The 13,757-nt window shown below is 46.4% G+C and overlaps 1 long non-coding RNA gene across 1 annotated transcript in view; it reads right to left on the minus strand.

The window, feature by feature from the left end:
* Positions 1–13,757, minus strand: part of LOC114011895 (uncharacterized) — a 317,148-nt gene that overhangs the window by 29,831 nt on the left and 273,560 nt on the right. The window contains exons 21-23 of the long non-coding RNA XR_008745696.1: positions 4,132–5,838; positions 1,984–2,106; positions 96–226 (exon numbers count right to left, since the gene is read on the minus strand). This is a non-coding gene — a long non-coding RNA (uncharacterized LOC114011895). The remainder of the gene's footprint in view (positions 1–95; positions 227–1,983; positions 2,107–4,131; positions 5,839–13,757) is intronic.

Here is a 13,757-nt window from a genome sequence, read left to right on the forward strand (position 1 = left end):
TCAGCTGTTGCTCAGTGGCACGTGGAATATATGTAATCCAAATTTCCTCTGCAAGAGTATTTTCGGGGGGGGGGAGGGAAGAGTCATGCACTTACTTGCACGTGCATCTCAGTAGGAAGAAGCATCCACCTTACTACCCACACCATGAGGGTCTGGAACAGACATCTCAGAAGCCACAAGACTGGCAACCACTACATCCAGAGGTAGGAACATCATCATGCAGAAGCTGGACAAGTGAAAGAAATATTCAAGCCACTTGAACAGACTTGTACTCTGAGGTACGTCTCTTTCTCTAAATCAGTTCAGCAACCAAACACATTGCTGACAACGAGGTTGTCTTGATGTGAATGATAAATTACTGTTGTACTGACAGGGGAGCAGTAGTGAGTTACATCTCTGCAGGTTTGCTTTTGGATTGGTCTCACAAGTGACAGGTTGAACTTACCCCAAAAGCCCCTCTAGCAGGGCGCTGGGACAAGTAACCAAAGTGTTTCTGATGTGTTGTACATCACACAGCACTCCCCATTAATTTCTTGGGGCTGTTCTTATTTTCTGTCAGTAGCAACAGTTTTGTGCCCGTGCTGAACATGACTGGCCACTGAACTGCTCCAAAGGTTACAGCTTTCACAGCTGGGAACTCTGCAGGGGTGCCAGAGCTGGCTCCTCTCAGAAACATGGACATATTTTCAGAGTAATGAAGACATTTCTTAAGCTGTTTTCTCTCTGGACCTTGTATTTCAAGTGCTGAGTATTTTCGACGCAAGAACACAGTGGCTGGGTCTTTTGTGATTAATCATTTACAAGATAATGCCCTAAATGGCCTAAGAAAGAAAAAGATAACTTCTCAGGGCAAAGGGATGTGCCTCAATTTAGTGAACTCCACAGCTCCCGAGTACAGAGCCAGTGTTGCTGAGCATGGAGTTTCCTTTGGCAAAGCTAATGGGTCTGATCTGGCCTTTGCTCATCAGCAGCATATAATAGTGATTTAAAGAGACTTGTGAATTTTGGGAAACGAAAGACTCACTGCAGCTGTAAACTGATGAAGAGACCACTACAGACTGAAAAGATGGTGTAAAACTCTACGCCTAAGTCACTGTCATAGAAACATCATTTCCCCCAGACAGCTTTTGTTACTTCATGAAATACAACACTTTCCAGTTTATTCCTGTAATCTATAGAAGCTTTATGAAATATTGACATTACTGGCATTACTGATATTCCCATGGTAATTATCTTTCATAATAATTAAACAACATGGCATGGTATCTGGTGAGGGTTGCTCCTGATAACTGACCTTTTAGACCTAATTTACTTTCTTCTACAGAAACAAACATCTCCTTTCAGAGTCTAAAAATTGCCATTCTCCCAAATGTTTACTGGACTTTATATTAACAAGGACATTATGTGAAAGCAGGATTCTAGTTTCTCTGGGCCTTAAGCTTTTTTTCTTTTAACTATTTATTTAGCTCAGATTACATCAAAATATGAACTGAAACCAAAGACTGTGCTCAATTTTATACTCATTGAGGATGTTTTTCCAAATGGGAAGCTATTGTGGAAATCCTCCCTGACCCCTACATTGCAAACACTTGCTTTGCAACAGAAGAATCTGGCCTCTCCCCATCCTCCTCAGTTTTGGGCCTTGTGGATTCCAGGTTTGGCTCCACTGTAGAGTAAAAAAATACAACATAAAGCCTTTCAAACAGTCGTTGCAAAGCACTCCAGCTTTACTAACAAGAGCTATTATTTATACCCAGGATCTAAGCTTGAAGGGATCTTGAAACATCAGAAGTAGTTGGTGAGAGCTTGAGACATTTTCAATGAGATGTGGGAGATAAAAAGAAGATACAGGAAAACCACAGGATAAAAGCTAAAGGAGAAAAGTGATCCCAAAATAGCTCTGTTTGGAGCGTTCTTCTGGAAGAGTTATTATACTGTTCAGTATGGCAAAACATCAAAGAGGGAATATTTCAACCAAATTACTTGTGAGCTGAATTTCTCATCTTCTTCCAGATCATCACAACTTGCTGGTTTTCTTAACGGGGCCCTGTGGTCAAACATGGAAGCATAGGGCTCAACAGGAGAGGGCTGTCTTGTGCCTCCAGCCTTGGCAACATGGGGACGGAAGCAGAACCATTAATTACACAGCTGCCCTTCCCCAGAAATCCTGCTATTCCACTCATAGCCACATATCAGCATGTCCTGTAGCATTTTCAACTCTGGCATTTTGCTCTGCAAGGGGCTTCCCTCTCCTTCCCATTTGCACACGCACACGGGCCCCAGCCCGGCAGGGAGTTTGTGCAAGAACCTACCTCCAGCCCCCACCCCGAGCCGCACCGATACCTGCGGGACTGTCAATGCTCCTTCTGCTGTGGACCTTGGCTGGCTCCAGGCCTTGATGAGGAACCGGCCAAAGTACCATAAATTTCCTCTATTGCCAAAGATCAGTGGTGTTTTATTTATCTCAAGAAGTTCTAGCTGTGGCTTTAAGCATGTGATGTGATGTGTTGAGCTAAGCAAGAGATTTCAGATTTGAGCCCAGGACATTTTCCAGAGTGGACTTACAGAGCTCTCTGCCAGGGCAAACCCTGCCTCTGCATTCGTGTTTCCTCCTTGTGCCCCCCACTGCCTCTTGCTCTTGCCTACCCCTGCATTCACAGAGCAAGTCCTTGAGATTAACCACAATATGATTACATTTTAATTGAGGCCAGCTTAGTGTGGGGACATCCTTTTAACTCAGGAGGCCTCAATTCCACAGAACCATAATGAACTAATAATGAATGTGCTAAAGTCATTAAATCAAAATTCATAAAAGGGTGAATATTGCTTTCTTTTATAATAAAGCAATTAAAATCCCATACACTATAATAGATACTACTAAGGTGCACTAAGTGTTCTTTAAGGAGGTTAGTGTTTAATGCCACCACACATGAATTTGGGGATCTTTTCAAAATAGGACTGCTACACTATTAATAGATGATCAGAACTCTTTTCATGTCTTCTTTGGTTCAGCATTATTGCCTGCTTTAAGAAATACCAGCATGATTTCATTAGTAGGTTTTGTAGAATAGTTAGTTACAGGAAAACATGACTTGCAGTATAAGTAAGCAACGTTCGAGCAGTGAAGCATGGTACCATTACAGACATGCTGCTTTCCCATTTATGTTCTTCCACTGCTCCTTTCACGTGACATTCCCCTTCGCATCTCTCCTGTTCTGTTCGGGGGGGGGGGGGGGGGGGGGGGTGTAACTTAACAGCCCCAATTCACAGCAGCAGAGAAAGCGTGCGATGGGTACGGCTGGCTTGTTGCAAGACAGGCCCGGCTAGAGAAGGAGTACTCCAGAAAAACCCATGTCCTGATTTATGATCACCTGCTTCTTTATGTGGTCTTTGCTCCAAGGAAGGCACAAATGAGAAGCCCTGGGCTGTCACAAATGCAGACCTCACTGCCACAGGTATCGGAAAGCCAGTGGTTATGTATGTGGACTCAGAGAAGGAAAAGGTCAATTACCAGGTTTTTAGCTGCAGGTTCACCACGATGGTCTGGACACACCTTGTGGTTTACCTGGCCCTAAGGTGCTGCTCGGAGGTGGCTGATGGTGTGTGCTGGGAGAGGGCTGCTGTGCAGAAGCACACAAGTGGTGGCCCTGCCTGAGCCACCGCAAACAGGTGCCCACCGCGCCTGAAGTGGGGCAGGCTCAGAGCACTGTGCTCAGTCCCCCGTCCCCCTCCCCTTGGCCCTGGCATGAAACACCCCCCAGCTCCCAGCTCCACTACTCTGCTCCTGCTCAGCCCCGGCGGAGCAGCCACTACCAAAGACAGACCCCTGGGAGAGCTGCCCTCCCCGGTACCTGCACACCACAGACCCCTGCTGCCCAAAGCTCATCCCCCCAGGAGAGCCCCTTCCCTGAAGGGCTACAACCCACCCGTGCAACGGCTGAGAAGAAAGAAGAGGCACAAAGCCACTGGGGTCAGACAACCCCATCAGCAGCAAGCCAGAGCCACCACCAGCCCCCTGCTAGTGCCTGCTGTGCCAGACCTGGCTGCCTCCTGGCCTCCGTCCGGGAAAACAGTCATTATTGTGCGCCCAAAGGCCGGGATCTAAGCAGAAGACAGTTTATTGTTACTCACAAATTCACACAAGCAGCAAATGTTCTTCCTTTTAGCAACACAGTCATGGAAACCTGAGACTTTGAAGACTGCGGAGGAAGAGAGACGATGGAAAGCACGTCCCAGGGCAGGTGGGCACGTGCGCCTGTATGAAAGAGAAGAACAGACTGGCAGAAAAAGAATTATTAAATAGTACATGGTGGAGTAGGGGATTATCTGGAGAACATGATATAAGAACAGACAGATTAAAGGAACACTAAATATTTATTACAAAGTCCTTCATATCATATGCAATAATACATGCCATAGCTGCTACTGAATAATACAGGCAACAGCCAGTTGCTGAGATTGCTCTGTGAGTTGGATAAAATAGAATTAGAGGCTTTTATCCACTGGAGACCACGTGCTGTTATACATAATAATCAAAATCACTCTGAAAAGGGAGAGAAATAGCTTAGTGATTATTGTAACAACGTGAGACAAAACACACGATGCCCAGGTCACGGCAGACTGTGTCACTCGCAGCAGGGTGGGCAGGCGCCGGACGGTCACAGCCCTGCTTCCCCCTGCACGCTGCTGCTAGCTGAAGGGATGAGCCCAAAGGGATCCAAGGACTCCAGCCCTAAAAGGACAAAAATTGGGGGCTCCCGGTGACTCCACAGGCCAGTTCGTTGTACGCTGGCTTTAGGGTGAGGTACAGCATGTTTAAGCACAGCTGAAATTATTCTGGTTCTGTATTTCTGTACATGGGTCTGTCCTGGTTTCGGCTGGGATGGAGTTAATTTTCCTCTGGTAGCTGGTGCAGCGTTGTGTTCTGGATCTGGTGGAGAACAGCGCTGACAGCACACTGATGGGTTTGGTTGTCGCTGGGTCATATTTTTACTAAGTCCAGGACTTCTCAGTTTCTCAGGCCCTAACAGCGAGAAGGCTAGAGGGACATGGGGAATTGGGAGGGGACACAGCTGGGACAGCTAACATGAACTAGCCAAAGGGCTACCCCATGCCACTGAACATCACCCTCACTATATAAACTGGGGGGAGTTAGCTGGCTGATGGTGGTGAGCAACCGTATTCTGCATCACTTGGGGGTTTTGTCCCTTCCCTTTGGATTTTATTCCTCCCCCTTTTTTATCTCCTTTTCATTATTGTTCTTTATTTTATTTTATTTCAGCTATTAAACTGTTCTTACCTCAACCCTCGAGTTTTACCTTTTTTCCCCATTGGAAGCAGGGGAGTGAGCCAGCGGCTGCGTGGTGCCTAGTGGCCGGCTGGGGTTAAACCACAACAGGGTTGCTGCACAAGTGCACTAGCACACTGTTTAGACAGTCTGACCCTAGACTTAGCAAGGAACAAAACATGTTATTGCAACCCAACTGTTTGTCTCACGAGCCCATTTCTTCTGTTCCACATACACCAGACCCTTTCAGCAGGCAGAGAGGATGTGATCTTGGGTTCCCTGGGTAGGTTAAAAATGAATTTACTTAAATGGAAAATCTCCTCGCTGTGGCAAATTAGCCCTTGACATCAACTCATATCTAACATGTTATACACAGGCAGGAAAAGAAAGGATTGTCAGAACAGAAGTAACCTGTCACCATGCAGCTGCTTTCCATCTTCTTTCCGGAGCTGAGCCCCTCATACCGGTTTCACAGCATGGCCAGGAACTCCCAAAATGAGATTTCCATTTGGTTGTGCAATGATCACCAAGACCAAAGAGGTCCCTTTCAGCTGTGGGGGAAGGGAGAAAAGGGCTTGGGAAGCAAACTTTTTCAGGACTGGGACCTTTTAACCAGATACAGTGATTTTTTCAGAATTACTGCACATTAGTGGGTACTATCATGGAGGCAACTGGGATGGCGGTAAGACAGACACCACCACAGCCTGTGTGTAGCAGCAGCACACTACTACTGCCGATACCCCGGGAGCAGCCCCCCCATCACAGGACGGCACCATGCAACAGTGCAAGCAGCTGCACCGACTGACGCGGGCTGAGCCGGACCCCTGGCACACTGCGTGCAGGCTGCAGGCACTGCCTGCCAATATAACCCATAATAGTTAAAAAGGCCAGGTTCTCCGCTGGCTCAATTCCATAGATAAGAGTCTGGTTTATTGGCATTCAGCAGAGTAAACCTTCCCCTCTCACGGGGCTATTCCCCTATTTACTTTCGGAGGTTTTGCACAGGTGGTTCCCACTGGCACGGCAGAATTTCCCAGCGCAATCCAGCACGAAGCGAGGAGCGTGGGTCCCCAGGAGTATTGTGTTTCTTCGCTCCTCACACATAGCGAGGAGAGCATAGCTGATTCACCGCAGGAAACCCAGGTGCTGAATTCATCTAACAAACTGCTTAAAACTCTAAACAGATGTTTCTGTGTCTTTCCTGCTCCTTGAGCAGTCTGTGTGGAAGCACCAGCAGATTTACAATAAGGCAGATGCGTGAACCATGCGTGCTTTAATATCAAGGCCTGAGTCATTGGAAAATGGTTTATGACTACTGTGCGCGCATATAATTTGAGCAATGTGCCATAGGGATATCAGATCAACGTTGTCCGTAATGGAAACGTAGATCGACTGGGCTAGAGTCAGAGTGGAGGCAGCAAAATTCACACTGAAACTGAAAATTATACCTGTCTTGGTATGTTCCCTGCTCCTGCAATGACTCATGAAAATGCAGATTGGGTATTTAGGTTGGATCTCACCCAGTGCCCAGAGAGGTGTACAAACAACGCATTGATTTCACTGGGTATTTTATCAGGGTCCTTAACTTTCCAAAGATTATGGAAGGATCATAGATAGACAGTAAATACACTGAGAGCTATTAAAGCCTGGAAAAGCTAATTCTCACTTACACTACCCTTTTTTTTATACTCCCAGAGTGGTGAAAATAAGCCTCAGCATCCACAATTTCTGACTGCAGCATTACCGAGCCCCACAGTCCCCAACAGTCCTGAAACTGGCTTGAAGAGCAGACGTGATTTAAATAAACATTCCCAGAATTACTGCATTTTTGTGGTGTTTCCTGACCCTTTAGGATTTACTATTTGCAACTTCTTCATGCAAACTACTACTTTTGCAGGGAGAAGTGAAATCTGATATTCCGATGTGCTCAGATAACTTCAGGACTGAGCTTTAATGAGAAATACCAGTATCAGACTTCTAGGTTAGAGAAGGTGAATCCCACCTGAGATGACAACTGTCCCAACAGCTACACCGTGGCAGTGGGATAGGACGTGCAGGTCCCAGGTGGCCCCGTGACCTGGCCTTAGCACGCCTTTCTTGCCTTCCTTGTTCATGAAGCTGGGCCTCCTGAACTGTTATGATTATTCAAATGTTTCAACAGTGGTTCTTAAGGCAACTAGGACACATTCAAAGTAAGATAAATCAGCCAAGCACAAGCCCACAGCTCTAAGGTGGATTTAGAGATGCGTACATTTAAAATTTGGATTCCTCCCCCCCAAGTCTGTCCACGGATCAAGACGTGAGATGACGATGAGCCTTTGCAATATCATCCTGACGTTGTAAACAACTGGTTTCGAGGAAATTGCAGGTGGAGGTTAAAGTCCCAAAGCCTCAAAGCTTCTGAAGGTGAGGAGCACCTGAACATATGGTCTTCTAGGTCGCTGTGTCCCAAATTACTGCCTCTGCTGGAAGATACCATATTGACCACAAGCACCAATGAATCCTCAAGGAGCGTTTCACAAGCACCAAGCACACTGATGCCCAAGAATCACTCTTTTAATACACACAAGACAGACTTATTTTCTCAGGTAATGTGTGATAATAGCCAGTTATTAATCCTTTCAACCGTAAATTGGATTTTCTAGGTACTACAAGACATCGCTGACAGGGAAGTCACTGAAGACACTAGAGATTGCAGGAGAAATGCTGCTGTCACAGCAGTGCAGGGCGATGCTGTCCCTCTCATGGGAACATGATTTCACCTCTCCATGTGAGCTGCAGAGAATTCTACCAACAAGTCATCTCAGGCTTGTCATTTCAAAGACTTTCTTCCATCACATATCCCAGAACATTTATAAAGTTATGGAGAGATTCATAGCAAGGAATGGAGACCTCTGCTTCAGTTCAGTGTTTATTTATACCCACTTATTTCACATGTTGCATTTCTTGATGAAATGTGTTCCATTATTTCTGAAATATTAAACATGAAAAGCAGAGCTATAATGTATGAATTATACGGTGTTGCAAAAGCTGTCATCATGTCCAGTATTTTTGGCATTTCAATGTGTAAATATTATACGAAGGAGCTTTTAAACTAATGGATAATTGCCTGCAGTGCACACTTAACCTTTGTCCACTTCAGCTGACTTGGTAGTGCTACCTACGTACATCAAACATCAATTCGTTCAAATTGACAACACAGGAAAGGCGTGTGGCCAAATTCCTGCTCTCCTGCAAAGCTCAGCTCTACAGGATTTGAACAGTGATGCAAAGGAGAACCCATGCCACTTACACTAATTGGGCTGGATCCTCAGTTAGCCCATTCTACTTATGCCAGGGGAGGTATCCTGAGTTTAGGTTAACGGTTAATCAGACACCATGAAAAGGCAGTTATTGGACCCAGGCAGATACCAATTAACTGCCAGTAAACAATCTCACCTGAGGTAACACACTTCTACTTCATCAAACACAAAGCTTCCTGGGAAAACAAACAAACAAACAAACTATATTTCATAAAGACAGTGCACATCCTCCTCCACGTGTAGAAAAGCCATGCTGACCTCTTCCCTCCAGGGAAAGAAAAAAACCTCCCTTAAACTTTCAGAGGAAGGCAAGATGGTAGACTGCTAGAAATAGCCATTTGCTCCACTCCAACTCTTACACCTGTGCTCCGTGAGAAGAGAGACACCGAAGTTCATCTTTGGCTTGGTAGTACCCAAGTGCACAGCACGGCCAAGCAGGAGACCAGGTCACGCTGACTCTGCTAACTCTTTACAGGGAGGAGCAAGACCTTCCTTTGCTCTGTATTCTCCGTTTGACTTTTGCCATGTCACATAGTCCCTGACTTCTTACAGGAAAGATGATTTCAGTGATTATCAAATGCCTGAATTCCCTTGTTCACACTTTTACTCCTGACCTGGAGGCTACTCCCACCTCCTTACCAGGACAGCAGAGATGATGCCACCCCTCAACCTTGCTGCAGCATCACACAAGCGGCTTCACTGGAGACTAATGCTCAAGGGCTCAAGTATCACAATAACAGGACCAAACGCTAAACAGAAAAAGTGGTTTATCTCAGACAGGGAGAAGAGTAAGCCTATATAACTCTTAGAGAATGGTCCTGGGAGCAGCTCCTTAAAGGGCTAGCAGGTGGTTCACATAGGAATTGGGAGGGCAGCTGCACTGTCTGGTTTGCTAAAGTAGAGATCGCTCAACAACTCCATCGTACAGCTTGGCATACACTAGGGTCAAATTCATCTCACTGCTCGTAGTTATTGAAGTGCAAGTGAGACGCTTTGGCTCCCTTCACAGTCAGCAGAGCCCAGGGAAGCCTCACAGGGCAGTTCAACTCACCTTACAGCCACAGAGTAACCTGAACCCTGGAGGGGCTTGTTTTTCTCCATCAGTTATAAAGGGACATTAAATGGCCCCTTGCAGTAGATAAGTCATCACAGACATCCTCTGGCTGCTCAGGCAGCTCTGCACAGGCCTCGAGCCTTGGTCTGCAGCCTGTCTAGAGATCCCCCCAAAGTGCCATGCAGACACAATGGAGAAAACGGGAGCTGAGACAAAACAAATACATCTGTCCAGTATCAGTACAGCGGTGTTCAGAAGCCTTTCTGCAGATAGAGGCTTTCAGTAATGAGAAGCAACCGCAGATAAATGACAGCCAGAAGAGCTCTCCTGCTGCCTGAGTGGTTTATGGATGGTAGCTGGCATCTGCAGGAAGACAAAAAGCTCATGCTCTGCCTCTCTCCTCAAAGATCTTACGGCTTCCTCCCGACCTCATTTAGCTCAGGTTGGTTCATCTGGGGCAGCATTTGAGAGGCTGATGAAGGTGGTGGACAAGCCCAGAACCGGCCCCGTGCCAAGGGGTGTAGCATGGCACACCAGGCAGCACACTTGCCATTACATCTGGAGGTACTGTGCCTGTCCAAACCCTTCCTTGCAGAATCACTTGTGCATCTTCTCTGCTTTAGTATTCAGCAGGGAGCGGTTTTCTTCATTTAAAAGGCAGGGTACCACGCTGCTGCTGAAGTGCATTCGTGACGCAGCAGAGTTCACCTTTCTTCCGTGCCGGCTCTTGCAAGAGGAGCACAGTGTCTTCCTTGGCACGTTCAGCAGGGCCATGCTCGCTGAGCACGCAGCTCCCCCAGGCCAGGCAGCGCAGCGAGCTGCCAGGAGCGCACTTACAGACTAGGAGACACCAAGCATGCACCCTCAGCTCCACACACCGCTGGTTGAGATCTACATTCCCGGTGTTATCTTTGCACTCTCATGAAGTGCAATTACCTCCTCATTTTGCAGCTCTTTGTGGCTGTTTAATCTCTCCCATTTTGTTTCTGACATCTCCAATAATCCAACCCTGACACTCCTTATAGATACGGCAATTACAATACAGAGCAGCTCTCGACAGGATGAGTTGTATTTTTGCTTCCTTTCTGTAACACTCAAGCCACCAAACATGGCTACGCGAAATGGCAAAAGAAACCATCACTGACGATTTATATGGGTCCCCAGCAGATAGTGATAGCGCTATATATCTGTCTTAGCCAATTAAATGTCTGGAAGCTACCCAGCATAGGCCAGCCGAGGTAGAATTTACATGTGTTTCTGTTTTCAGTAATAACTCAGCTGCTATTTTCCCTTTCCTTATGTTTAGGTCAGAGACTTTGCTGTTACCACTCTCCTGCCTTCCCACACCACGTCACACACTCCGCAACTGGGGGGACTCGTCCTCAGGTTTTGACATGCCCACGATGGTGGGAGGCACAGTGCAGGACATCAGAAGCAGAACAGTTCCCAGACCAGCCTTGACAATCGGGCTTTTTTCTTCAACCGTCACAGAAATGGGCCAAGGAATTAGCAGTATCTTCTGACTGATCCTGAAGATAATTGATGAGCTTGCAGCAAACATCTCCACACAATGCAAGGCAACATCAGATATTTTTCGTTACTCTTCCAGTTCCCTGTACATGCTGGGATGTGTCACATTCCCTTTTTTTCTTGGCCAAGAAACTACAACTTCCAGCTGCTTCAGCAGAATCTAAAGGGACCAGTGACTGGCTATAAAAACTGAATGGGCCTCATGGTAACCCCGACAGCTGATGTATTAAGGCTTTGCATCTTCCTTATGCCGCCTGCAGCAAAAACAGCCCAGCAAGTACATACACAGATTCAAATATAATAGGTTTCCTGATCTTGGTGTCACTTAATCCCTAGCTAAGGTGGGATCTCAGAAATAATTGAATCCTTCCAGAACAGGTTGGATTTGTAAGAGGGCTAAAGGAATTCAGGCATTCTACTGCCACTGAGTGTGTTTACACCTTACTTATATAGACATTAATCCCACGCTTTGGGACTTCTAGCTACCTGCAGGAATCAGGAGGGATTATTTTCCCCTGCTGATGGCCAACTTGCCTTTTCAGCTGCCTCCTCATTTTCTGGCTCTCCTCCAAAGTGGTCATTTTAAACTCAAAAATACCCTCAAACCTGGAGTAAGTAGTCATTCCTACCTAGTGTGTAGGATTTGTAGCAAGACAAATCTCAGCCTTCAGCACTCCCAGTCCCTGCAGAGCATCATGCTGGAGTTGGTCCTGGCCAAAGGGACTCTGTAGGAGAAGATATCACACCTTCTCCATGAAGGAGCTCCATGCACCAGCCCGTCCCCTCAGCACCAGGGAGCTGCAGGCACCTTTTATGGACACCTTTTGGAGGGGTTCAAGGAGGGATTTTCTCCTGCAGCTCAGAAGAGGTGTGGGGATGGGTGGCTAATGAGGAGCCGGGAGCAGAGGCAGAGCCTAACATCTGTTTCTCAGCCAAGCAGTCATGCTCTCTTCAGGTGACCTTGAGCATGTGCCATCAGCAGCACACTTGGAAAATCCACTCTGCAGTGAGGATAATTAAACCGACCCGCCTCACAGGTGTTGGGGAGGCTTCTCCTCCATGGTGATTTGTGACTGTCATAGCACAGCGTACGTGCAGTGAGGGAGTAGGATTTGTGTAAGAAAAACTCAGCTGAGATTTAGCACCTCCAGGGCCCCATCCCAGCGAAGGATAAAGGACCGTGCCTGCCTTTGGGAATATCTAATCCAAGATGACAGGGCTACTAATGAACAGAAAAAAGAAACCGATTACCCTACCTGTATCTTAACAGAAGGTATCAGTAACATTAGGGTGATCATTTTTTCTTTTGTAGCAGTGTACTCGATTCTATTCCTTAAAATCAGGTTAAGTATTATATTTTAGGGAGCTAATGAGTAGATACTTGTGGCATATACTGAAGATGCAAAGAACATACAGAGCTAGTGGGTGTTAAGGAAACCTCACAAGACCATATTAATCTTCAGAGGGACATATGCATACTAGGTGTGTTTGTTGCCAATATTACGACTGGACTAGTTATACCAGTGTGAAGTTTGCTTTCCTCTCACCCCCATTATAGTTCAACAAAATAATCCCTTTATTGATGATATAATGTGCATCCCTGTGCTAACAAATTATTTGCTGTGTGCAATTGATTTCTGCTGCTGTAATCACTACACACAAATATCTTCTGTATCATTGCTCTGTAGAAAAATATGCTTTCCAGCAAGATTATATAGAGTAATAGTGTGATTACTCAGCTTCTATAAAGTTATCTATCTGCTTAACCTCTGTGCAGCCTTTACAGAAGGTTTATACAGACATGCTTCAGAAATGTATCCACCTACACTTTGTAAAAAACCTTGTTAAACCACCTTCCATCTCAGCCTGAGGATGAACTTCCAACTACTTCACAGAGAGGGCTGTGTCTAAGAGTAATTGCTTAATTTAGGAGATCCAGCCAGCTTCTCTTTTTAATGATATTACTCTTCCAAAGTGAATTTCACACAGCTAAAAGTCTTGAAGCAGCAGCAGCTCTGTGGACTAGACTCCTCACCCGAATACAAGCCTGGTAAAAGGAGCAACATAGGTTCCCTCTGTGGCTGAAATCTGAGCTCAGCTGAAGGTAATTTGCCCCCTACACCAACTCAGATCTCGAGTGTTATACTGGGAGGATGGACAAGGTGTACAAGTTAACGACTCACTGCATCTGCAGTCTGCTGCCCACTAGGACCATGCCATCGTTCCCAAGTGCACTGCACAGCCCTTTCAGATGCTTTTGTCCCACTGACCCACAAGAGTGGGTACTCCCAGCCTGCTGGTCAATATTTGGTCCAAGGGGAGAATTCCAGGGAAGAAGCAGCCCCTGGGTTTGCAGTGATGGCAAACAGCCACTGGCAGCATCCCTTGCGCAGTGCCCAAGCTCACCTGCTTTGCCTGCTCCACAGCAGTTCTAGATAAAGAGAGGTTTGTGGGGAGGAAGCATTTCTCACCAGCTCCCATGCACAGAGGCAGATGCCATCGATGTCCCAACCACGCTGGAAGCCCAGCTCCCAGGCCCGCTCGTAACAGCTCCTGCGTGATGTTTCTATAGATCTCAGTGGAT

The sequence above is a fragment of the Falco peregrinus genome, chromosome 2, assembly GCF_023634155.1.
Source record: "Falco peregrinus isolate bFalPer1 chromosome 2, bFalPer1.pri, whole genome shotgun sequence".
NCBI classification, from domain to species: domain Eukaryota; kingdom Metazoa; phylum Chordata; class Aves; order Falconiformes; family Falconidae; genus Falco; species Falco peregrinus.